At 49.4% G+C, this 25619-nt stretch overlaps 1 pseudogene; it reads left to right on the forward strand.

Moving 5' to 3' along the window:
• On the forward strand, positions 16099-20272 carry LOC110260488 (annotated as a pseudogene).

Here is a 25619-nt window from a genome sequence, read left to right on the forward strand (position 1 = left end):
GGCTGCCGTGCAGAATGGACTGGAGAGGGTGATCCCTTCGGAGGTGGGTGGGCCAGGGCAGTCACAGGGGAATAGCGCCCCATGGGCTATTTCACAAGTAAGCACCTGGACCAGGCGATGCGGGGATACAGCAGGTAAAGGGAAGAGGGACCCTGGGGTGATCAGGTAGGTGGTGGTGCTCTTGGGAGAGACGGGTTGGTCACAGGGGTGGCACAGGGCAAGAAGGGGAGTTTGTGCTGAGTTTGAGGCCAAAGAGGTTCCATGGGCAATTGCGTACATGCACCGGAGACTGAGGAGGGTGATGGAGCTTGATTGTAAGTTGTCAGTGCACGGGGGCCCGCTGAAGCCACACGAGCAGAGATGATCTCCAGGAAGGACATTCAGTCAATGAGGAGGAAAACAATCTCATTCATGAAATGGCCAAGGTCACAGGTGCAAGGGACACGCAAGCTGTCTTGTGTGAAACGCTGAGGAGGGAGCCTGGCGCTGGGTCGGGGGTGGGTAGGTGATGGCAGGGCCCTTCTCTTGGTCTCCCTGTGGCCTACAGGACAGCCCTTTCTCACCCCAGTGCCATTTTCACCCTTTCACCTGCCCGCCCTCTTCTTGGCTGCCTCCTTGGTTTAACACCAGCTCTGAACATCCAAGTCTGCCCCCCATCCCTGCCCGTGTTCCAGAAAATAAACATGGCCCTGACCTAAGTAAGTCCTGCAAGGATTGAGACATTCCCCACCCTAGTAGGGTTCGAGTCGGAGCCTGGGGCAGCCTGCCGCTCCGCGGGTGGATCTTAAAGCCATGGTTTGCTTCAGGATACAGAGGAGAGAAATCTGGTCAGGAAACTCCAGAAAAGCATTTCTCGGCCATCTGTCTTCCCCTGAAAGGCAGCCAGAGATGGCTCACCGAGTCGTGTACGGCAGCTCGGCAGCTCAGTTGGAAACGAACCACAGCCAAGGTGCCAGGGGGCGGCGTGCTCCGTGTTTGGTGACAGCAGCCGGCTGCCAGGCCGCTCCTGGGGTCAGCAGGACCAGATTATGCGAGGACAGGAAAATGCACTCCCCAAGCCGTCCCAGGAGAGTCCATTGTTGAAATTCACTTTCCATTCTGATGGGATGTGGCTGTGCTGCATTGAGAGCCAAGCCCCGAGTCCAGGCAATGGCAGGCCCCCTGGCTCTAGCTTTTCCCCTTGGGACTCGTTGAGAACAACCACGGGCCAAATAGACTCTTGCTGCCGCTGGAGGAGCCTCGGTGCCTTCTGCAATGCCCAGCTGCCCCAGGGCCTCAAAGGAGGCATTAACTCCTCTTCCGTGGAGTCTATGGAAAGTGGGCCGACTCAGTGGAAAGCCTGAATCAATGCACTGTGCTTCCAAGCAAGTAAAAGGAAAGAAAAGCACAAACAGGTGTTGCTCTCCAGGAGCGGCAAATGTTTATATTTATAAGAAACCTTTCTGACTCCCTCCTCACCACTCTCCTCTCCTGACATCAGGCTGCAGCACCGCTGACTCTATTCTTGGCAGAGCACATGGCTTTGATTTGGAGCCACATGCAGAAGGCAAGCATCCTACTCTTCGGCTTATTGAACTGGATCATTTTTCATTATGTGTATCAAGGGGCAATCTTGGCTGAGCTAGCCAGTCATTGCAAGTTATTATCTCTCTCTATGTGCACCCATTCCTATGCATGGGGCTTGGACTATGTAGCTGGGGGAGGAAGAAGGCAGGGGTTTCGTGGATCTGCCCTCCATCTCCCCCCTGGGCCTGGGGTTGCTCACTGCGGGGGGTTAAGGATTTGAAACTGATGCAGTTACTTTCACGGAAGGCTCTGTAAGATTCTGGACACAAGCTAGGATGCTTAGGACCCAGGGGACATGGTGTGAGTAGAACTTCCCACTGCCTAGAACTCAGTGCCAGCCTGAGGACTGTGGCCTTGGAAGGCTTCCTCTAGTAGCTTGATGGGTAAGTGGAAGTCTGAGTAAGAGATCATGCAGGGCAGCCCCCCGCCCCCTACGGTTGCTGCCGCCCAAAACTTGGCCTGGGGCCCAACATCAAGCCTCTCCTAGAATTTACCAAGGGGGCAGATTCTTCTTGGACCAGTGAAGGGCTCGCCCAGGATCCTTGCATTTGGAGTATAAACAAATACACTCCCAGCCTGGACAAGCAGGAGGCATTTCTTCCCATCACTCAGATGAGGGATTTTGATCTTATTTTATTTGTTTGTTTCTTTATTTTTGGTCGAACCCATGGCAGGTGGAATTTCCTGGGTCAGGGACTGAACCTGTGCCACAGCAGTGACCCGAGCTGCCACAGTGACGCCAGATCCTTAACCCACCGTGCCACAGGGGAAATCCCGGATGAGGGATTTGTTTAACCAAAGCCAGGACCTTGAGTGTGCTGCCTCTATGGGAGGTCCCAGGGGGTAGGGAGGGGGTGGAGGCAGAGAGGCTGGTCCTGGGGGGTGGGGTTGGTCTCGGGCAGGAGGAAAAGAGGAGGGAGGAGGAAACAGTCTCAGACGGCTACTTCGAGTAACCAGTATTGCCACAGATAGAAGTTCATTTTCTTTACAGCCGAGCAAATTGACAGAGACAATTGTGTGATTTTTCTGAGAAGGAATCAGCAAGGCCAGAAAAATCTACCTCTAGGAAGGGTTTCTTTCATTCCGCAATTGGTACACAGCTTAGGGACCAAAACACTCCAAATTTTAAAAAAGGCCTAAGACCAACAACTCCAAGATACCCTAATGCCTGTTTAACAGTAACTCTCTCAATGTGGTCCAGGAGTTCCCATTGTGGCTCAGTGGAAATGAATCCGACTAGTATCCATGAAGACACAGGTTCAATCCCTGGCCTCGCTCAGTGGGTTAAGGATCCAGCATTGCCGTGAACTGTGGGGTAGGTCGCAGATGCAGCTCAGATCTGGCATTGCTGTGGCTGTGGCGTAGGCTGGCAGCTGTAGCTCGGATTCGACCCCTAGCCTGGGGACCACCACATGCCATGGGTTCTGCCCTAAAAAGACCGAAATAAATAAATAAAAAAATAAGGTCCAAATGCCAGCCTGTATGAGACGTCCTTGGGATGCTGGTTAAAGATGAAATTCCTTGGTCCCACCCAAATCCACTGAATCAGATTTCCTTGGGGAGAGCCTGGAATTCTATTTTTCTGCTACGTTTCCAGAAAATTACCATGCACACTAAAATTTAAGAACATTTTGTTTATACCTTCACTGTCTAATACAGTAGCTACTACTAACCACTTAGGACTAATTAAATTAATGGAAATTAAAGACAATTTAAAAATTCACTTGCATCATCACGCTAGCCATACTTCAAGCATGCAGTAGCCCCACGTGACTGGTGGCGACTGCACTGGACGGTGCAAAACATTTGCAGCATCACAGAAAAGTCTGTTGGACTGGCTGTAAGGAACATTGTAAATATGAGTTAGAAGTTCACACATTTTTCTATGCTAATATTTGAAGTTTAATCCATTTTTTTCTATAAAAATGCTTCTAAAGAGTGAGCTTTGCCTTGGTTGGTATTGATCGGTGAGGATGTGGCTGTCCCTGTGGGTCACCTTTTTCCTGCCTTTTGGCTGAGTCATACAAAGCCTCTGCAGGAATTAGGTGGGTATGACCAAATACACTAGCCCAATACATCTCTGTCCCTCTACTGGGACAGTGGAGTCTTTGTGCAAAGCCAGAGTCTCCCATGGCTCTGGGCCAATGCAAACCTGGGCCAGTGCATGTGGCTGGGCAAGTGGACTGCAGTTGGGACATCACCTCCCACTTGCCCCCTCAGCCAGGCACCTTTGCACAGTGCACAATCTATAAAACCTTATACGGAGGCCCTGAGTGTGGAGCAGCTTTTGTTGAAGTTGCAGATTTCTTTATTCAAAAAACACAAAGCCTGAAAAAAAAAGTTATATATATATATGAAAAAGTCACTTTGCTTTACAGCAAAAATTGACAGAACATTGTAAATCGATTATTAAAAAAACAAACACACACACAGGGAGTTCCCATTGTGGCTCAGTGGTAACAAACCTATTATCTGTGGGGATTTGGGTTTGATCCCTGGCCCCACTCAGTGGGTTAAGGATCTGGTATTGCTGGTGTGCTGCAGTGTAGGTCGCAGACCCAGTCAGATCTGGTAGTGCTGCGGCTGTGGCATAGGCCGGCAGCTGCAGCTCCAATTGGACCCCTAGCCTGGGAAGCTCCATATGCCGAGGGTGCAGCCCTAAAAAGACACTCCCCTCCAACACACTCTGTAGCTTTAGTGTCCTATTTTAAAACACCTCCTAAGACTGGGTCCCATGCTGGGCACTGGGGACCCAACAGCCAAAAAGAGGTCACTGCCCTCAAGTTGTTTGCAGCTGCATTGGGAAGGGACTCAACTAAACAGAACATCCAGTGCAGCGGGGTGCAGAGAGGTGGTGGAGGGGTCACTTTCATTCAGGGACATTAACCATCTGGGGGTGGGGGCGAGCAAGGAAGTCCTCTTAGACGTCTGAGATGATACAGAAGAAACCCTAGGAGCCAAGGGAATGGGGTGAGGTGGAGGCCGCGTAAGCAGAGGAAACGGCAGGAGTGAAGGCGAGGGCAAAGCAGCATCGTGCTTGGGGAAGCTGCGCATCTAAGCTGCTGTCACTGGAGCTAAAGGGTGAAGAGCTGGAGATGAGGAAAGAGCGCCAGGCGGAGGCTGTGGCTCGAGCCACAAAGCTGGGGCTTTAGCCAGCTTCGAATGGGGAGTCAGGGAAAGGCTTTCAGCTGCTCAGATTGTCATTTTAAATAGACTGTTTTGAAAAACATATCAGATGTTATATTTTTAGGTTGCTTTTTATTTTGTCTATATAGTTGAGCTTTACAACACCCCCTAGAAAAGCAAGATAGGAGTTCCCATTGCAGCCCTAAAAAAAGAAGAAAAAAGAAAAGCAAGATAGGCATTGTTTACCATTTTACAGAAGTGGAAAGGAAGGCTCGGAGAGGTGGTTTCACTTGCTCAAGGGTCACATAACCCATGCCAAGCATTGAATTTTTTTTTTGGTCTTTTTTGCCATTTCTTGGGCTGCTCCCGCAGCACATGGAGGTTCCCAGGCTAGGGGTCTAATCGGAGCTGTAGCTGCTGGCCTACACCACAGCCACAGCAACTCGGGATCCGAGCAGTGTCTGTGACCTACACCACAGCTCACAGCAACACTGGATCCTTAACCCACTGAGCAAGGCCAGGGATTGAACCTGCAACCTCATGGTTCCTAGTCAGATTTGTTAACCACTGAGCCACAACCAGAACTCCGAGCATTGAAATTTTTTAAAAAAATTATTTTAACTTGTTTTCTTTTTTTTTTTTTTTAATATATATTTTTTTTTTTTGTCTTTTTTTTTGCTATTTCTTGGGCCGCTCCCGCGGCATATGGAGGTTCCCAGGCTAGGGGTCGAATCGGAGCTGTAGCCTCTGGCCTAAGCCAGAGCCACAGCAACGTGGGATCCGAGCCGCATCTGCAACCTACACCACAGCTCACGGCAACGCCGGATCGTTAACCCACTGAGCAAGGGCAAGGACCGAACCCGCAACCTCGTGGTTCCTAGTCGGATTCGTTAACCACTGCGCCACGACGGGAACTCCTTAACTTGTTTTCTAATTATAAAGGCAGTGTGTGCTCATGAGAAAATATAGGAAACTGTAAAAAATAAAATTCACCTATAAATTCACATTTACTATTTCTGTTTTATTGCATTAATTTTCAGTCATACAATTATTTATACCACAAATATAAATTATGTATCCATATATAACAATGTAGATATTATACATTCTATGTATGTTATATATACTATTTCCATACGTTAGGATTTTGTATCCTGCTTTTTTCACTTTACAACTCTCCATAAGTAACATTACATGTCTTTGGATAGTGTTTGGAAGGAAGATTTTCAATGGTTGCATGTAGTGAAATTTCTTTAGTTAATTCCTTGTTTGGGACATTTTTAGCTCGCTTCTGGTTTTTTGCTAATACAAATATGCTTCATTTTTTTTTTTTTTTTTTTTTTTTTTTTTGGTTGGTGTGGGTGGCCATGCTCGAGACGTGTGGAAGTTCCCGGGACAGGGATTGAATCCACACCACAGCAGTAGCAACATCAGATCCTTTACCCACTGAGCCACCCGTGAACTCCTAAACATGCTTTAAAGAATATTACTATTACTTTTGGATACATTTCTTTTAAAAAATTACCTGTGTCGGAGCTCCCACTGTGGCACAGTGGAAACGAATCCGACTAGGAACAATGAGGTTGCAGGTTCGATCCCTGGCCTTGCTCAGTGGGTTAAGGATCCAGTGTTGCCATGAGCTGTGGTGTAGGTTGCAAATGTAGCTTGGATCCCACGTTGTTGTGGCTGTGGTGTAGGCCAGCAGCTGCAGCTCCAATTAGACCCCTAGCCTGGGAACCTCCATATGCTTCGGGTATAACCCTAAAAAGCAAAAAAAAAAAAAATTAAAAAAAAAATTACCTGTGTCAAAAGTATGACCCACTTTAAAGCTCGTGATACATGTGGCCAAACTGCCCTTCGGAAAGGTGGAACCAGTTTGCTCTCCTACCAGCTGGGTGTGACAGTGTCCTTTTTACCAGAGAGTTGCCTCTGGTCACGGCTCAGCACAGTACGAGCACTTCCCGTGATTTTGTTTGGAGGCTCCAGAGGTAGATGGCAAGGCAACCAGCCCAGGGAAGCGAGATACATAGGAGCTGCTGTCTGGGCGGGGGGGGGGGGGGCAGAACAGCCCCAGGAAGTGTGGATGGAGAGGTGAGGGTGAAGATAACCGCACCTGGTCAGGACTCTAGCAGGGCATGCCTGGCCTGTGGCGAGAGGACACGGGACACCTGCCTTTCCTTTCAGCCGCCTGCAGCGAGTTAGCCCTTCTGCCCAACATGTTCCCAAAGCTCTTGGTGCTTCATGAGGAGGGTTCGTTTGAAAGCTTTGGATGAACACAGGAAACAGAGATTTGTGTTCAGAGCTAGAGAAAAGCCCTTGTTAACCAATAAGTCCCATGAAATGCATCCTCCTGATCCTAAGACCCATTTAAAGTGATTTTAATAAAATCAAGGGTGTGAGGGTGTATTTGATCACTGGGTCTTACTTCGCCCTTTTTTTTTTTTTTTTTTAAATGGCCACACCTGCAGCATGTGGAAGTTCCCAGGCTAGGTGTCGAGTCAGAGCTACAGGGCTGGCCTACACCACAGCTACAGTAACTCAGGACTTGAGCCTCATCTGCAACCTACACCACAGCTCATGGCGATGCTGGATCCCTACCCCACTGAAAGAGGCCAGAGATCGAACCTGTGTCCTCACGGGTAGTAGTCAGATAAGTTTCCACTGCTCCACAACAGGAACTCCACTGCACTTTACTTTGAATGAAGGAAAGAATGTGGTTACCAGGGGAAAGGAAAAAAAACGCTTGTGCTCAAATGTGGAGAAGACCCTCCCAGGCCTCAGTCTGGGTGAGGTCTGATCTGTGTGCCCCAAAGCAAATGGCCTGTAAATCGCTGTGTCACGGCTCCCTGTCACCATTCTAGTTCCCTGGAGGAACTGTACACCAGAGAGAGCAAACATGTCCTTCCAGGGTTGCCAGAAGGGCTAGGGGACAAAGTGAGCCTTAGATCCCAAGGCTGCGGAGGTGCAAGGAGCTGAGAGGTAACCGCACTAGAAGGTGCCGTAGGTGGGGTGGGAGGGGTGACTGCGGGCAAGGCATGGGCCACCTCAGGGCTGCTGGAGGACAGAAGGGAAGAACTGGGGTATCGTGGGGAGCAAGGTCAGGATCCCAGGCCCCCTTCTCTGCCTTCTAGTGGCCATTTCTTTTTGTTTGCTCTTGTTCTTTTTCCACCTGCCTCCAGTTTCCTATTTCACGTGGCCCCCAAATACCCATCTTGACCCCCAAGTCAGCCTGAGCTTTCAGCTCCAGGACGCTGCAACAATCTGACGACACTCTCTGTGTCTCTCAAATTCTTTTTTTTTTCCCCCATATATTTACTTTTTATTGAATTTGTTAATGTCACAGAGTTCTTGCACTGCCAAACCATGCCTGAGAATTCAAAGAAAGAAACGGTATCATGGACAGCCTCATCCACCCATCATATGGCATATTAAAACTTGATTCATGTGCATTTTGGTAATTTCACAATCTTTTAAAAAGTCATAGCAAGGGTTGGAATTTTTCAATCTCCTGCAGGTCTCCAGGATTCTAGGACAGTATGCCGTTAATAACAGTTCCACATATTCATCTCAGTTCATTCTTCAACAACATAACCCCAGCAAAATTTTGCTGGAAAAAATGCATATTTTTCAGGGAAAACATGTAGCTCAAGATCCAGGAGATTTTTTTGTTAAAAGATTGTTGGTTCCCAAACAAAATCTTCAGATTAACCAAGAATCCTTTGTTTCTCAATCATCCAACCTCTCCTTAGCTGGCTCAGCTACTTAACCAAATCTATTAGAATATAGGCATCCCGCCTACCACCTCAAATAATGCCAACATTATTGCCCAGATATGGTTGGCAGGTCCTGAGGGGTGAAACTGCAACCCTCCTAGAAGTGCGATTCCTGCACTGTCACCTTTATCAAGACTCAACTCCTAGAGAAAATTGCTCCCACATCAGGATAGTTTTATTCACCCATTTGCTTCACTCCTGCCAGTAGCAAGTCTGCAACTCCTGCACTTGGCAAAGGGATTTATTATAGAGAAACCCAGACTCTGCCTCAAGTGATCACATGCCACTTTGAAATATTTCTAGTCAACCAAAGATACAAAACTAGGAAATTACCAGACTATCGCATCACATGGAAAGACTTTTGTCAGTAATCCCGGGTAACTTCCTGATGAAATCAAATTCTTGAAGAGAGAAGCTGACTCGGCCTGAAACATCTATGAATGGTCTCTGCCCCCAGGTCAAGTGACGACCCCAGTCCCTCCATCACAGATTGTCATTATGGGGGACAGATGGGTCACATGGCATAGAGGGCTGCAGGCTATAGTCAATTACAGAATGTTTGAAGTGGAAAAAGAATTTCAGTTTCTCTCTCTCTCTTTTTCTTTTTGTCTTTTTGTCCTTTGAGGGCTGAATCAGGGACATATGGAGGTTCCCAGACTAGGGGTCTAATCGGAGCTGTGGCTGCTGGCCTACACCAGAGCCACAGCAACGCCAGATCTGAGCTGCGTCTATTACCTACACCACAGCTCACGGCAACACCAGATCCTTAACCCACCGATCGAGGTCAGGGATCGAACTTGCAACCTCATGGTTCCTAGTCGGATTCGCTTCTGCTGCGCCACAATGGGAACTCCTCAGTTTCTCTTTTAAGACAGCCTCTGAGTTTTCGTTGTGGCTCATCCGCAACAAACCCGACTAGTATACATGAGGACGTGGCTTTGATCCCCGGCCTCAACTAAGTGGGTTATGGATCTGGTGTTGCCGTGAGCTGCAGTGTGGTTTGCAGATGCGGCTCGGATCCCATGTTACTGTGGCTGTGGGGTAGGCTGGCAGCTGCAGCTCCAATTTGACCCCCAGGCTGGGAACTTCCATATGCCACAGGTGCGGCTATAAAAAGCTTGCATGCGCGCACATGCGCAATGCGTGCGCACCCACACCCACACCCACACCCACACCCACACAACAGCCTCACATTGCCCATGAGACCAAACCAGGGGAAAGATCAGGAAGGGAGGGGGCTAAGGCTCCTCTAGGCACACAGGTCAGGTGCACAGGAGCAGAGAGAGCTTTGGGCTTGGAGTCAGAGGACCTGGGTTCATGTCCTGGCTGGTCTGCCTGGGAGCTGGTCTGGTACCAGCTATTACATCACTCACAGTCTCAGTTTCTCATCCAGGGAAGGCAGATCCTGCTGCCCTTCCAGAGAGGGGGTGAGAATAACATGATATCAGATACAGGAAAGGGAATTTTCAATTACAAATCATAACCTCTATTGCAGCCCCCAGACTACAGAATGAATTCGTGGCTCTTAATGGCCTTGATCTTTCTGGGCTCTCCAGAGAATCAGAGGAAGACAGGTACAACTTGTTCTAGGTTAAAGCAGTTCTCAAAATTCACCATCACATGCTCCCTTTACACTCTGAAAAAAACCGAGGACAATCTATGTGGGCAATAGTTACTTGAGATGCTCAAAGTTAAAACTAAGACTGCAAAAAATACGTACTTAGTAATTCATTGTAAGAAAATAATAAGCCATTAACTGTTAATTTGAACTCGTATTTTTATTTTAAAATGGCGATATTTTCTGAACCAAAAAATATCAAGCAAGAAGAGTGGCACCGTTTTACATTTTTGCAACTGTCTTTAATGTCTAGCTTATTGCATTCAATCTGTTGGGATATGTTGTTTTGGTTGAAATATATGAAAATCTGGTCTCCATACATGTAGAGTTGGAAAAGGGAGACATATGTTAATAGCCTTTTCAGATTTATTATAGATGCTCTTTAATGCCACACCCACTCAACGAGCAGTAGTTATTTAAAGATAAGTTGCAATGTGGAATCTGAAATCCTATCAATGAATTCTTCATTCTTTGTTACATGAAAATCCATTGGTTGGTCTTGTACTATGAGTGGATCTTTTCCCAAAGCATGATTTTGCAGCATCATGAATTGGTCATTTGGAAAATACTGGTTCAATGAGTTATGCAGATCATCTAAATAATGACACATTTCCTTAGATGACATTTTTAAAAATCCCATTCATTAATTTTATAGCCAATCTCATTAGAAACATCTTAGAATACTAGCAAGCTGCCATGCTCAGAGTTGTGGATGCAAAGTTTTCCAAAAATTTAAAATTTTTGTTTAAAGGCCCAAATTCTATCATTGGCAACAAATACTGTCAGTTGATTTCTTTGATGTGACAGGCTCACTTTGTTCACTTCAGAAAATTTCTGCCAAACACCCAATTCTGCACAACCATATTTTGTCTATCAGGGCTTCTTTCAAGTAAAAATGGTGTTCCATTTTTTAAAAAAGGCTAGTTCAGCTCACAACTCAAACCCATCACGCAGTGCTTTTCTTCAAGCACTTTTCTGGAACCATCATTCTTTGGCATACAGCAGAACTGCTTTATGCCTAGTTCTTAATTTGTCACAGAGACTATTAAAATACATGAACTCAGGGTCAGGATTAATAAAATTAATAATTATTACTACTTCGTCAAGAACATTCACAAGCGAAACTGGCCATTGTTTTCAAGGTGACATTCTAGAAATGACACATTTCTTTATTTTCTTAAGAAAATTAACTCTGGGAGTTCCCGTCGTGGCGCAGTGGTTAACGAATCCGACTAGGAACCATGAGGTTGCAGGTTCGGTCCCTGCCCTTGCTCAGTGGGTTAATGATCTGGCGTTGCCGTGGGCTGTGGTGTAGGTTGCAGACGCGGCTCAGATCCCACGTTGCTGTGGCTCTGGCGCAGGCCAGTGGCTACAGCTCCGATTCGACCCCTAGCCTGGGAACCTCCATATGCTGCGGGAGCGGCCCAAGAAATAGCAAAAAGCCAAAAAGCAAAAAAGCAAAAAAAATTAAGTCTGGCTCAAGGAAGTCCACGCCTCCTAATTTTCTGGGATTCTTTCCTCCTCTCCTGGGTCCAGCAACAATCTTGGCACAGAGGAGAGGCAAGCATCCCTCCTGGTTGATGCTGACCCTGCTCCTGGCCCGGCCCCCTGGGTCTATGCAGAAGAGAGTGGCTCTGCTGGCAGCCGCCCCGTGCCAGAGCCGTGCTCGGCAGCGGGCTCTTCTCCAGACCCTCCTGGCTCTGCACTGGTGCCCTATCCGCATAGACCTTTGTCCCAAGATCCTGCCTCCTGTGTTGGCTCAGGTCCTTATCACTGTGGAACCTGCAACTCTCCCTCTCTTCCTAGTTCCTCTGTGTCCAACCACCTCCTGGATCAGGCTATCCCCCCTTTTATTTCCTTTAAAAATATTTTTATTAAATTATAGTTGATTTACAATATTGTGCTAATTTCTGTTGTACAGCAAAGTGACTCAGTTATATACTAAATATATATATATGTAGTATAGAATGCATGTGTAATATATATAAACACATTTAGTGTATAAATATATATAGTGTATATATAGTGTGTGTATATACATACATTCTTTTTTCTAACATTCTTTTTCAACATTTTAACATTCCTGTCTATTATGGTTTATCCCAGGAGATTGGATAGAGTTTGGATAGAGTTCCCTGCGCTATACAATAGGATCTTATTGTACATCCATTCTAACATAATAGTTTGCATCCACTACCCCCAAACTCCCAGCCCACCCCTCCCTCTCACATCCCTTTCCTCCCCCCCGCCCCCGACCCCCGCGGCAACCTCCAGTCTGTTCTCCTTGTCCGTGGGTCTGTTTCTGTTTTGCAGACGGGTTCATTTGCCAGGCTTTCCCTTTTCAATCCCTGAACTTTGAAACCTTCAAATATTCTTCTCTTTTCCAATATTCTGGCTTAATTCACTCAATGGACCTAAACCAGACATCCATGGCCCCCAGACTGCCTGTGAGTTTGCCTACAAATGTTTCTGTTTTTCTTAAAAAAACTGAATTGCCAACACTGAAAACTCAGAATATTTACAGACACGTGCGATACCTGTCTTTTCCTGAAGCGTCGGGTGGTCTGGCGATCGTAGGCCTGCACTTCTGCATGGCAGCTGCTGGCCAAAAGCAAGAAGAACACATCCTGTACTTTGTCAAAGACCCTGCCACGCGGGTTGGTTTCACAGCAGGCCTCTTGGCTCATTCATTGACCTGCCTGACTTCATTAACATTTGAGTTCGTCTTCCCTGTCCAGCGCTTGGAAGAACAAAGGTTTTGAAGGTTTATCTTTCCCTACCTGGCAAACCAGATGCAAATTTGTTTTTCCATCACCTTCCTATAGCCAAGGAGACAGAGATAAGCTTGTCTGACAGAATTTTAGGAAAGGATAATTACGTTGTCCCAAGCCCAGTTCAAAAGTGGAGTTTCTCTACTTGCAGTTTATAACAGGTGCCGTGTTTCATCCGCTCAGGGGGCTTGAGCTCCCTTTGCACAATCCATGGGGATCCACAGAGCAGCTCTGAAAGACCACAGATCCAGCTCCTGCAAAGCTCAGAAGAGGAAATACAGGGAGCGCTTGACTGAACCCAGCCAGAGAAAGGGGGTTAGGGAGCTGACGCCGCACGCCAAGACGACCCCAGTTTGGTGGCCCTAGAACAGGGGTTGGAAATCATTGTTGACTTCAGGGCTCTGCCTGACCACCTGGGTGCCCAGGTGGATCACCCCCGCCCTGCCTGAGCATGTCACATTTTAAGCCTCCTCAACACCAATTGTCACTCACAGGGTAGGTCTTTTATGACCCAGCTGGGGGTGGGGAGAACCGGTTGAGCCAGCTCTTCTCTGAGTGGAAGCAGACCTTGTCTGGGTGGTTGTGTGCTATGTTCACTGTCTTGGTGAAACCACAGGGCATTTCTGGCCACCAGCCCCTGCCATGGTCTGTGCCTGGGTCAGGGCCAGAGCTCAGACCTACCTGAAGCCATGAGCTGAGGCAGCTTAGGGAAACTGGAAGTGGGGGCGGGCAGTAGTTCAAAACTCAGCATCACTCTTGCTTTTCTCTCTTTTGTATAAAAAGATCAATCTCATGTCTAATTCATTTGAACCATCTCCACGTCTCTGTGTGTGTTTTTGGTAAAAATAGAAGTCTCTGAGGATTGCAGGCTCCTACTGAATTTTATGAGCAATGTTTCAAAGCTTGGTAACCAGGATCTTCTAATCTTTCTTGAGTGAATTAAGCACCAGGGGGAAGCTAGCTTTCCAGGTGACTGGCTTGGGTGAAATACTTCCAGGGGTGGGGGTAGGAAGCTTTTAAGATCATTTCATCAGTTTGCAGGCTGAAGATACACAACAGAGTGGACATGCTGGCAGGAAGTTGGCCTCAGAGACCCCTGTTCCCATACCCCTCTCCTTCCTTCCTTCCTTCCTTCCTTCCTTCCTTCTTCCCTTCTTTCCATCCATCCATCCATCCTTCCTTCCTTTCTTCCTGCTTCCTTTCTGGTCCCAGCCATCCACCTCTGCAACAGATTCCCAACTCATCTCCCTGCCTACAGTCTTACCCTCTTCCAAGCCAGGGAGTACTTTCCAGAGGCCAAATATGATCGCATTTCCTCCCTGCTTTAAACCTTCATTGCTTCTCTGGTTAGAAGTCAGGAGAGATGTTATCTCTGAGGAGGAGAGCAGGGTTGATGATAAAGAGGGGCGTGAAGGAGGCTTCTAGGGGGCTGGCGATGCCCTACGTCTTATCACATGGAGAGTCATGTTGTGATAATTTATCAAGCTGTGCCATTATGATGGGTGAGCTTTCCTGTGTTACACTACTATAAAAAATATTTAAATTGCTTCTGTGTTTAAGATCACCCTCCTGTGCTTTCCAAGATGGGGGTGAGGAATGGCTTTGAATGCTGGAGAAGGGGACCCCTGGGATTCCTTGGGCGGGGGGGGGTCACCAAATCTTGTGGCAGCTTTGAAGCAGGGGTATGAGAATAATGAACTAATTTCAATGACTGTTGGTATGAAAAGCTTGTGGACAGTCTGATGAATGATGCCATGTGACTGCAGAGTTCCAGGATAATGATGATTCAAAGAAGCCTCTAACAGCCTTTATAAAAGCTGACGGTTTGAGGCTGAGTAGGGAGACTTCATCCTGGGCCTGTTTCCATCCAAAGAAAGGCTTTGTTGCATGGAGGTCGATTAGGCATGGCCTTGGTGCCTCTCCAGGAATGAGATGCTCCACAGAAATGCCTTCCTGGATTTGTGACCAGGGTTCCAAGGGGGCAGAAGGCCACAGGACCTGGGAAGAACACCAGGCCTTCCTCAGAGGTTGGCTGCAAAGCTGTCGCCGAGAAGTGACCCTAACAGTGGACTAATAAAGGGGCCCTGGAGGAAGCCGGGGGTGCTGGGAGCCTCCCGATGGTCCCTTGGCAGAGCTGAGGAATGTGGCAGCTGTGAGTCCCAGAGCAAAGAAAGAAGTGGTGTGTGGTCAGTGGTTGGGAACAGACAGAAGGGGGTGGCTCCTTTGTCCCTCAACTGAGTTCCCGACTTGCTGAGCTATTACAATCATTGGACTTGCTGAATATTGCATTTTTAAAGAAACTACTCTTGGTTGACCTAAGTCTGCCTCCACTTAGCGCTTTGCTCCTTACCCTGACATTTATCCTCTCATGCCTTGGCCTCTTTTCTGGCCATGCTAGCCTTTTATGATGTTGTACCCATTCCTAGCACGGCACCTGGCACCTCGAAGGGGCCTAGTGAGCATCTGTGGAACAATCAGAAGTGGGCAGGTCATCAGAGGGAGAGTTTGCCTTCACTCTCCCACCTCCCTGAGGAGGGGGACCTAACCATCTCCCGGAAAACCGAGACTGAGAGAAATTTGTTCAAAGAACATCACCCATTAGGGGTAGACCTGTGATTCAAACCGTGGCCTGTCTGTTGCCAAAGCCCTTGCCCTGAATCTCTGTGCAGTGCTGACCCCCATCCGCGCTAGCCTCGTTATCCCCCCTTCAGCAAGGCTATGGCTTGCTGACTTCTTTTTCAGGGTAACTCAACCTTTTCATCAATGCACCCCCAATTGGCCCAAAGATAAGGTTCTCCAGCAAAAGTGTACATGTCCCCTTGAGACCTGGCTCTTGCCTGTACCTCTGATCCCATTTCTAGCCACATGGTATCCTGAACTTCATGCATTAGTCATCCTGAAATACTTCTAGTTGCTTGCATATATCCTGCTTCTTTAATGGGTTCCTCCTTCGAGGATAAGACTTTCCCATCTCTATTGGGCTGGGAAATTAGGAATAGATGCTCTGATGCTCTTGGTGGAAGATGGCAGAAAACTCACCCCTGAAGGGTGTAAGCACCAGGAGGAGTCATCGTTTGACACAGTAAGAAGTCCAGGGAGGGGAGGCTGACTGTGCAGGGCGCCAGCCCTCCAGCTCCTCTGCTCGGTTCTCTCTGCTCTGCCCCTCTCTGCGTTGGCTTCATTCTCAGCTGAGGGCAAGATGGCTGTGGTGGTTCCATATCTCACGTCCAGACACATCGACGTCATGCACAAGAAGAAGATGGACGGTTTGTCCTGAGTCTCCCTGACACCCCCCAGCCCAGGTCCATCACTAGCATGGCTCACTGGCAGGACCTGACCCCAGATCCACCCCAAACCCAGAGGAACAGTGTTGATGAGATTAGTTTCAGGCCATTAGGATATACCCCTCTAGGGCTGGGGATTAGGCTGTGCCAGGGTGAGTGGGTACTCTTTGAAGGGTGGGACTCTGTCTGCAAAGAAGCTCTTAGGATTGGAGTGGATTTTAGAAGGTATCCAACCCAACGTATCTAAGGAAGCCTCCTCTAGGCAGCATTTTAGCCTCCTCTCAAATCCCATTCTCACTTCACCAGCCCTTCCCCTCATAGCCAACGTCCTCAGCCTCACCCTGTGCTCTCCCACGCAGTGATCCTCTCTGTGCGCCTGGCTCTCTGCCCTGCCTGGCTGCATCTGCTTACTGTCCTTCCCATGTGCCTTGCTAACTCACTGGCCCCAACGCGCTCCTACCCACAACACTGCACCTGCTTTCTGACGGGTTCGCGTGCATCTTGTCTGGGAGCCGTGCCTGGCTTAACCTCACCCACCTGTATCACGCCTTTCCCTCTGCAATCCTCTAACCCTGGAGGATTCTCTCCACGTGATTTCCCTGATGATGTTTTGTTTGCAAACCTTCCAGGCTCCGAAATCATTTCTGTATCTCACAGACATATTCTCCCAAACAAGGGTGTTTGTTTGTTTCTTGACAAGGGTTCTGTCTTCTAATTCTTTAGCAACTCCAGGAACAATGACACCCCCCCCACTCCTCATCTCTTTGATCTCCGCAGCCATGGGGAGGGTAGGCAGCCAATCAATGCTTCGGATGAACTAATTAACTGCGGGAATCCTCAGCCTGGCCTCTCACCCTTGCCCCTCTGTTTGCAGAGATAGCAGCTGCCTCTAGGAAGGCACAGCTTCAGCATCTAGGGCCAGAAAATCCTGGGAACAAAGGCTCTTTGGGGCTAACGTGTTACATCTCTAGAAATGACTTAAGCTCTATGGTGAACAAACCACCTGTCACAGTGGTAGGACACAGCTGAAGGAAACTGGAAACTACAGCAACCCCTGTGTGCCATGTCCTGGTCCCCCGCCTCAGATGCTTGTCTGTTTCAGCTGTGCACTTGCCAGAGCAGCAATGCCTCTTTTTTTTTGGGGGGGGGGCTGTGTCCAGGGAAGTTCCTGGGTCAGGGATGGTACCCAAGCTATAGCAATAACAACACTGGATCCTTAACACACTGAGCTCCCAGGGAGCTCCCAGAGCAGCTTCTTCTGCCAGTCCTTCTCCTGCACCTCTCTGGAAAGTTCCACATACCCTGCACAACTAAGCTCAACAGCACCCATGATGAAGCTTCACTGAATCCCCAGGAAAATCCCTTCTCCCCCTCTCTGTCGTTCTTACACTTTGTGCTACTCTCTGCGTGGCCCAAATGTAGTATAAGTGAGTTCACAGCTCACCCTTCCTTCTCTCTTTAAATCCCGTTAAAGTGGATGCCAGCTACTACACACAAGATGGATAAACAAGAACGTCCTACTGGCCAGCACAGGAGCCATATGCCATGTCCTGTGATAAATCATAACAGAAAAGAATATGAAAAAGAACATATATGCATAATTGAATCACTGTTCAGCAGAAATTAACACCACAGTGTCAATCAACCATATTGCAATAAAATACATTTTAAAAATAAATCCCTGTTAATTAAAATTAACTTAATTTTTGCTTAGGTCAGCAGAAAGCATGATTCTGAAAAGGTTAAACCTGGAGCTTAATAAATACAATGACTCTTAACTGTGTTTGTCCTTTAATGTGGCTCACAGATAGGGAACGAATGCGGAAGACGGAAGGAGATAGAAGAGCAGGGTTCTCTTAAGGCCTCTCCATCTTTAGGGGAGCTGTTTGTCTTGTCTTTTCTTGTTCTCATGGATCCTAGTCGGATTCGTTTCTGCTGAGCCACAATGGGAATTCCTAGGCAAGCTTCTTAAGAGCAAGAACTATTTACATCCCATGGCCCAGCCTAGAGCCTGGGATACAGGCGATACACCTAAGTGCTTGTTGAATGGCTGAGAGGGAGATGGGTCAGGTTGAGCTTTGGGGTTAGATTCCAAGCACTGGCTGGGGTAGGGCATGGGGACCCTGGAATCCGGGATGGGACAGGGGTGCCCCCAGGAGGGAATAATCGACTTTGCTTATTTCGCCCAGGGCTGCAGACTTATGGTTGATCAATCAGCTCCTCTCTCTCTACAACCTTCCCTCCCCTCCTGTTCTCTGCCCCCCACCCCGCTCCAGCACCTACATGGTCCCCTTTAAGGCTCTGAACTGAGGCCCCAGGTCAAGGGCAGTGGACCAGACCTGTTCTTCATGTGTGCCAGACCCTCTGGCAAAGGAGAAGTGCTGGCCCGGGGGCCATATATCTGTGTATTTAAAGCTATAACCCAACGAATAAACTGTTGAATGAAAATGTATTCTAGGGAGTTCCCATTTTGGCTTAATGGGTTAAAAGCCTGACAGAGTCTCTTTGAGGATGTGGGTTCAATCCTTGGCCTCGTTCAGTGGGATAAGGATCTGGCATTGCTGCAAGCTGCAGCGGAGGTTGCAGATGTGATTCAGATCCAGAGCTGCTGTGGCTGTGGTGTAGGCCAGCAGCTGCAGCTCCTATTCGACCCCTAACTGGGAACCTCCATATACCACAGATACAGACATTAAAAGAAAAAAAAATGTATTCTAGCCTCCTACTTTGACAAATACATATTCAAAACAACAAAATTTTAAAAATGTGTAAAGCTAGAGTTCTTATATAACTGAAATTTAGCCAAATGTCAAAAATGACTGACTTAAATTATTATTGTGCATGTCTTGGCGAGCGATATCGGGATGAGTAATAAAAGAAAAGCATACATAATTAATAACCTAGTACATATATATATTCCATACATTTCTCTCGCTCTCTCTCTCTTTTTTTTTTTTTTTTTTTTTTTTTTTTTGTCTTTTTAGGGCTGCACCTGCAGCGTACTAGGCTAGGGGTCGAATCAGAGCTGTAGCCTCTGGCCTAGATCACAGCCACAGCCCCGCCAGATCCAAGCCACGTCTTGGACCTGCACCACAGCTCACAGCAACACCGGATCCTTAACCCACTGAGTGAGGCCAGGGATCGAACCTGTGTCCTCATGGATGCTCATCAGATTCGTTTCCCCTGAGCCACGTCGGGAACTCCATATTTTTCATGTTTTTGGTTAGGCAGAGTCTAACCAAAGTCTTTGATAGTGTGTTGTTACATTATCAAAATATTCACAGCAAATGTATTCTATTGACGGTAATGATCTGGATTTTAAAAACGTGCCCAGGCAGTCCAGCCCGCGCTGCCCGGCCCTGGGGCGCCCGACGGCCCGCGCGTCCCCCTGGCACAACAACTCCGCGCAGCGTCGGTGCCAGCGGCGCTAGGCACGTTTCTTGCCGGCTGAAGGCGAGGGCGGTCACTCGACTCACTTGAGCGTCACTCACAGTCGCCCGGCCTAGCGCCCTGCCCACACGTCCCGCGGAGGCCGGGCTCAGGACAAGACGGCAGCCAAGCAGCCCCCGCCTCTCAGGAAGAAGCACGGCCCCGACCGACCGACCTCCGAGCCGCCTGAAGACCCGCAAGAGCCTGGGTGTGGGCGGGAGGACGACGAGGGCGAGGTCCCTGCTCCAAGATCAGCCAGGTCCTGGGCAGTGAAATCAAGTCCGCGCTTCGGGAGACTTTGGGGCTCAGGGACTGGCCGTTCGTTTCTGCGTGCTCCTCTGGGGGGGGGGGGCACTGCCATCACCGCCCTCGCCTTCCTGACCGGCTCTACCAGCGGGGCTTCCGTGGAGCCCACGTGACCAGCAAGACTCCCCCCCCCCCCGCGCCCCCTCCACCGCGGCGCCGTCCTCAGCATCTTCCTGATCGTGTGGGACGCTTTCTACACCGCTGAGAAGGTTATCAGCCGATGGACTCTGCTCACCGAAGCCTGCGAGTTCGGGGTCCAGGGTTTGGCGGTCACTGCCACGCTACCCGAGACAGGCCTTGTGTCCCTGGGGATCCTGCTGCTCCTGGCCACCCCCCTTCCTTTTTGTCGCCATCAGCGTTTACTCCTGTTACTAAGTAGGCAGCAAACCCAAGAAAGTTTAGCCTCCGGTGGGGCCAGCGGCGCCTCTCAGGCAGGAAGGCCCAGGGACCTCGGTTTCCCTTTGGTTCCGGGAGGCGGGAAGGCCACCTTGCTCTCCTCCCGGGCACCGCCCCCCCCCCCGGATGCTGTGATCTCCTGGGCCCTCAGGTTTGGGGAGGGCTGGGGCCTCTGCACCCCGTCCTTCCCCCACCCCCGTCCCGCCTCCTTTTCTTGGGTCCCTGGGCCTCTGGATCCCCCAGACAGACACCCATGGAAGAGCCTGAGTCTCGGGGCAGGAGACCCATCTTTCTAGAAGAGGCAGTGGACTGACGCTCCCCCCCTCCCCCTCCCCCGCCCTCGATCTAATGCCCAAGCAGCTGAATGTGGTGTCTGTCTCTTGCTAGAAAACCTGAGAACTTGACCCTCAGCTTCCCTCTCCACGTGTAGGGGCCCCTCTGCCCCCTAAACAGCCCAGCTGCAGGCTGGCAGGCAGGGTGGCTGTCTTAGAGCTGAGACATCCCTTTCAGCCTTCTGCGAGGTGGGCCACGGGCAGCCAGAGCCCTGTCCCCAGCCCCAGGCCTGGCTGCCACGAACTCTTCTAGGGCCTTGCTCTTGGCTGCTCTGTCTCCACTCCAGCTCTTGGAAGCTCCCCCAGGCGACCACCCCACTCCCACCTGGCCTGGGCCCAAGGCTGCCATTGGCCTCAGCCAGAGGCTGGCCGTGACAGGTGGACAGATGGAGGCCACCTGTACAGGATGGTGTTTGGGAAGGAGGAAGAAAGAAAAGCACATCCTTGTCCCTCGGCACGTCTTCCGGGGTTGGATATGCATCTGGCTCGGTCCCCTCATCTGCCCTGGCCCCCTCCCCAGGGTGCTGCCCTCTGGTCCTCCTCTGAGCAGCCTCTGAGGCCTGGCCAGGGGGCACTGGGTGTCCTTCAAGCTCAGCAGGGGGAAGAAATAGAAATATTTCAGCACGGAGTTCCACGGTGGCAGCGTGGTTAAGAATTCAGCACCATCACCACTGTGGCTCAGGTTCAGTCCCTGGCCGAGGAACTTCTGGTTGCAGTGGTTTGGCCAAAAAGAAAAAAAAAAGAAAAAAAGAAATTTCAGCAGGCCGCCTCCTCTCATGCCCAGCCCCCATCAAATGCCCTGGAGGAGGCTGAGTGCTGGCTTCCTTAGAGCCGAAGCCCCCTGCAGTCCCCAGCAGCCTGTGTGCCCCCCAGGAGTCCTTCACCCTCATTTCTTGAGCACACCATGAATGGTGGCCCCCAAGTCTGGGGACAGATGTGGAGAGAAGCAGCTCAGGCCCCCACCCTGCTTCCCATCTTGGAATGGAGTGTTTGGGGCAGGGATGGAGGGTCCAGAGGCACAGCCCAGCTCTGGCTGCTGCCACCTGGGCTTCTGTCTGGGAACCCTGTCCTGCCCTTCCCTGTGCCCAGCAGTCCCTGCAGCCACACACCCAGCGACATGGCCTCTGCTCAGCAGAGGTGGCACCATCACTGTTAACACAGAGGAGAGAGGGCCAGCGGGTTGCATGCCCCAGGCTGTACCATTGGCACCAGGGGCCAAGCAGCATGGAACCTGGACCCTCAGGGAGGGCCCTCGCTTTCCTGGCCTCAGTCTCTTGCCACTGAGGTCTGTGTCTCTCGCCAGCATCCTGCTCCTGCTGCCGAGCCTTTGGGAAGTGGTATCGGTGGCTGGTGGGCAGTGTCCCCAGGCCAAGGCCATGTCCTCTCAGCTGGCCCAGGTTTTCTGAGGCCTGGCTAATGCGATGACATGTGGTGGGTGGTCCGCCCTGACAACTGCTGGGCATGGTGAATGGACTCCCCTCACCTGGGCAGGACGAGAGCAGGGGCTTTGCCCTGGGTGTCTGCTGGGGCTGAGCCAACCAAGCTGGGGGGCAGGGGACCCTGTCACAGCCTCACCCCACGAGGCGGTGATGAGGGCCCGCTGGGATGGCACTCGCCAGGCTCTGGCACAGAGCATCATAGTGAGGCCTGGTGGGAGGGGGCCTGGCAAGCAGATTTGGCTTGGGGAGTGGGGGGGACGTTGAGGCAAAGAGTGGTGGCCTGAGAGAAGGCAGAGACAAAGGAGAGGGGAACAACTTGGCCCACAAATCCAGGGACGGAGGCCTGGTGAGGGCTCAGCTGTCTGTCCTAGTAACAGTTTGGGAAGATGCAGAATGCCCGTTCCCAGGCCCGCCCCTGCCCCACCCCACCCCACCCCCACATCACGACCACCTTTCCTCGCAGTCACTATTTATCCTTCATTCCTTTTTCTTTTTGTAAGACACAGTCACAAAAACCAGTGCAAAACCATCAGAAAAAAAACAGTGACCGTATTCAAAGTGTGTATATTTCCATCCTAAAGTACAGGGCGCGCTAAATGTAAATTATTTGAATATAAAACTTTATATAGAGTTTCAAAAAGTCATATTTCTCTTACTATAGCTTACTATATTAAGGGTAAAATACAATTATAGCAAATATAAAACAGGTAACACAAATTATTTGAATTAAGCTAAACAAAATACCATGCCCGCAATTCTAAGAGGTAACAGCTACGCAGTTGCGAGGGTGAAAAAACAGTATCCCTCTCTCTCTCCACTATGTCTAGACTCGTAGCTCTCACCTGGGGAGGGTTTTGCCCTCCAAGAGCATCTGGTAATGTCTGGAGACATCTTTGATTGACACAACTTGCTCCTGGTTTCTAGTGGGGAAAGGTCAGGAATGCTGCTCAACATCCTGCAGTGCATACACGGCCACGAAGAATTAATGAGTCTAAGCTGTCAATAGTGCCAAAGTTGAGAAACCCTGGTTACACACACTTACACACACACACACACGAGCACATGAAAGTAATATGAACTGTTTAGTATCGCCAACAGTCCCTTAACGCTATGTGCAATTGTTGTGAAAACTACACTAATTACAGGTAACTCCAGAATCACACACTGGAACAGGAAGAGAAGCGAGGATATGCTCCTGCAACACAGATTGCATTACGCTAGAATCTCCTGCATGCTTGCTGTGCAAGAGGAAGGATTTGACATTTTAATTAATTTGTCTTTTCTTTGATCTCAGCGCTTCTGCCAATCAGCCACCCTTCCCCCTCCCCAGCTAACACACATTCTGAAATCATGTCCAAATCCAGCCTCAGAAGCCACACAACCCATAGGTCTCAATGTTCAAACTCAATCACCTTTTGTTTCAAAGACTTAAGAAAAGAGATGTGGACAAGTGCTGTCCTGAGGCCTGAATGGTGTCATTTCAAATGAGGGCGCTTGAGAGGACCCAAGCAGCAGATCCCCAGTGACAGAGGTGCCCGCATTTTCCTTCATAAATATGGTTTCAGGGGGCTTGTGCCCTGGGGGAGGGGCCCTACAGCACAAGGCCCAGGGCAGCGACCTGGAGAAGCCATGTCCCGTCATCACCCCCGGGTTCCGAGCAGAAATACGGGCGAGCTGAGAGGCTGTGAATGTCGGATCATTAGCATTTCCCAACTCTTTTGCAGAACAGCATGCTGTTTGGCTGCCAAAATATTAGGATGGAAAGCAGCTGGCGAAAACGTTTAGCAAGGAAGCGAGCCTGCTTGGAGAAGCCAAAGGGATAATTCCTCTGAGACTGTGACCCGAGGAAGAACGCGGCTCGCAGGTCCTCTTTTGGAAGCCTTGGCTCAGTCAGGCCGGGGTCCCCCGATCCCCGACCCCCAGGGCTCCTTCAAAGAGCTGTGCTCTGGGACCCGTGCTTATTGTAGGGCTTTGCCGGGGCAATGGGACTGAGAAGGCTCTGTCACTGCCCTATAGGAAGCCACAGTCTAATAGTTACTTTATTCTCAGCACAGCCTTAATGAAGTAGGAAAATAGACGTGGGCAGAAAACGCCCCCTCCACAGAAGCTCAGCTAACGTTTCTAAAGAGACAGGTCCAAGGGGGAATCGGATGACAGGCCCCCGTGTACTGGAGGGTTAAGAGGCAGAAGGAACATGTCACTTTACTATACTTCATCCTGGCATTCATCCACCAGTCCCTTCACAGTCTATCAGGAGAGCCTCCCTGCAGCCCCCGCACAGGCTCCAGACAGGCTTCCTATTTCCGAGGACCTTGACTTTGAAGGCAAGAGCAACGTGCTCAGTGAGGCACGGCCAGTAGGTGGCGGAACCAGGAGTGAGACCCGGTCTTTTGACTCGAAGAATAACGTTCTTTCCAGTCGCATCAGTGTTTCCGACTGGGGATCCTGCAGTTTCAGTAACTGCAAGGGGTTCGTGAATCCAGATGCACAGTAAATACCATTCATAGCCTCAATCAATAGATACAAAACCACCATCGTGTGCAGAGGGCCTAGAGTTTTTGACACTGAAAGAGAGTCCTACAGAAGGGTGGGAAACACTACATCACCCCACCTGAGATGTGACAAGCTTTATTGCTAGGGACACTAGGCATAAACATTCCTAAGAGTGGGGATAACTAGGATGGTGGCGCAAATGTTTGGTCCCTGTTTTGTGGTGCACAAAATTTTTATCAACTGATCAATTGATTGGTTGAATCCAAGAAGAGAAATAGAAGTCAAAAGCCAAAGGGAAAACCAGCCTCCTAAGGGTGATGAGAGTGGGATAATGAGCAAGCAAATCCCTTCACCCATTAGGAAAAAAAAAAAAAAACTGGAAAAAACCCACAGAAGTATTTAGCACATTGTTAATCACTGGAAAGCTGTTGCTTTTGGAATAATAACACAGCAGTGCAGTCTCATCAGAGGTTCTAATGGGAACAGAAAAGAAATATGGCCAATTCCCTTCTGTTCCTATTATTAGTAGCACATTTTTAAAGCACCGAGTCGGATAAGTCCTTTTCAATTACTACAAGTTCATTCATTCATTTATTCAACACAAAAAATATTTACTGAGTGCCTGTTATATGCCAGGCACTGATCTAGTGTTGGAGCTGTTAACAGGGAACAAAAGAGACAAAAGACTCTGCCTGGGAGATTGGCCAGAATGGCAGCGTAGAAAGACCCTGTGCTCACCTCCTCGCACAGGCACAGCAAAACCACAACTAGTTTTGGGACAACCACTAATGAAAAAGACTAGAACCTGCCAAAAAAGATCTTCTACAACCAGAGATGTAAAAAGGGAACCACAGTGCAATGGGTAGGTGGGGCAGACTTGTGATATAGTCAAGTCCCACACCCCCAGGTGGGCAACTCACAAGCAGGAGAAGGATTACATTGCAGAAGTTCTTCCACAGGAGTGAGAGGTCTGAGCTTCACGTCAGTCTTCTCAGCCCAAGGGTCCTGCCCTGGGAAGATGAGCCCCAAGAACGTTTGGTTTTGGAGGTCAACAAGGCTTACTTTCAGAAGACCCAGAGGCTGTGAGAA

This window comes from Sus scrofa, chromosome 4 (genome assembly GCF_000003025.6).
Source record: "Sus scrofa isolate TJ Tabasco breed Duroc chromosome 4, Sscrofa11.1, whole genome shotgun sequence".
Taxonomy (NCBI): domain Eukaryota; kingdom Metazoa; phylum Chordata; class Mammalia; order Artiodactyla; family Suidae; genus Sus; species Sus scrofa.